The sequence below is a fragment of the Micropterus dolomieu genome, unplaced genomic scaffold, assembly GCF_021292245.1.
Source record: "Micropterus dolomieu isolate WLL.071019.BEF.003 ecotype Adirondacks unplaced genomic scaffold, ASM2129224v1 contig_2783, whole genome shotgun sequence".
Lineage (NCBI taxonomy): Eukaryota > Metazoa > Chordata > Actinopteri > Centrarchiformes > Centrarchidae > Micropterus > Micropterus dolomieu.
The window spans coordinates 1-970 of NW_025731773.1; the positions used below are offsets into that span (position 1 = coordinate 1).

A 970-nucleotide genomic window follows, 5' to 3' on the forward strand; every position below is an offset into this window, starting at 1 on the left:
TTTTTAACGGTAGAAATGCGGCAGCGGATGCTGTAACGTTATATGGATGGGATATGCCCAACACTTGCAGTTTGTGCTCATATTTAGATTTTTCTTAAGTTGAAAGGTGATCCAAATAAAATTTGACTGCTTTTGCGGCGTCTCTACGGGGGAGGCGCGGTGTGAGCCGCTATGTTGGTCTGTTGGTTTGCCCTCCAGTTCGCTGCCGCGCATGTCACGTGACTGAAAACTATGAATTGCTTTATTTTATTTTTAATGTTACCATATCTTGATATAGGCCTAGACGTAATTATATGTTGTGTGTGTAGCACGAAGGAACTACAAATTTCGTTTGGTTATGCAGCCTTGTGCTGTTTAACGACTAATAAACAACCTTGTACCCTGGAAAGAGAGGTAGTGTGGCCGAGCGGTCTAAGGCGCTGGATTAAGGCTCCAGTCTCTACGGAGGCATGGGTTCAAATCCCATCACTGCCAACTTTAACTTCAACTTCAGGTGCATGGAATATCTGCCCATAATCTCCAGATTACAGAAGCTGGCAAATGGTTCACTGTACAAATGTCATCCACAAAAAAAATTCTGGTTCTGGTCAAGCACTGCTAACTTCTCTGATACAATAACACAGGCATTTACTGAATCTTTCTGTCAATGTTTACGAGGCAATGATTAATTTGCCATTTATTATTACCATTTAACAGGTTTGCAAACTGTTTGCAGGTTTGTGTGTCTTGGTAAACTCAAAATCGATCCCTTTAAACACAAAGAAACAGTTACATGTTACCTTAGAGACTCACTGTAACAGATAAGGCAAGGGTCCTGTCAAGCAGCATTGTGGGCTTAGGTCTTGGAGAGCAGAGTGGTGCAACGGGACTGTGCTGGGTGAGCGTGCTGTGCCTTCAGGGGCTTTCACGTGTATTGGCGTTTATTGACGTAGGACAGTTCGGTCTGTTTGACCAAATACGGAGCCGCAAC

General features: G+C 43.5%; 1 non-coding gene across 1 annotated transcript; it reads left to right on the forward strand.

Annotated features, from left to right (window-relative positions):
• Positions 1 to 392: 392 nt before the first annotated feature.
• trnal-aag lies at positions 393 to 474 on the forward strand. The gene has a single exon. It is a non-coding gene; the product is annotated as a tRNA-Leu (tRNA).
• Positions 475 to 970: the final 496 nt, after the last annotated feature.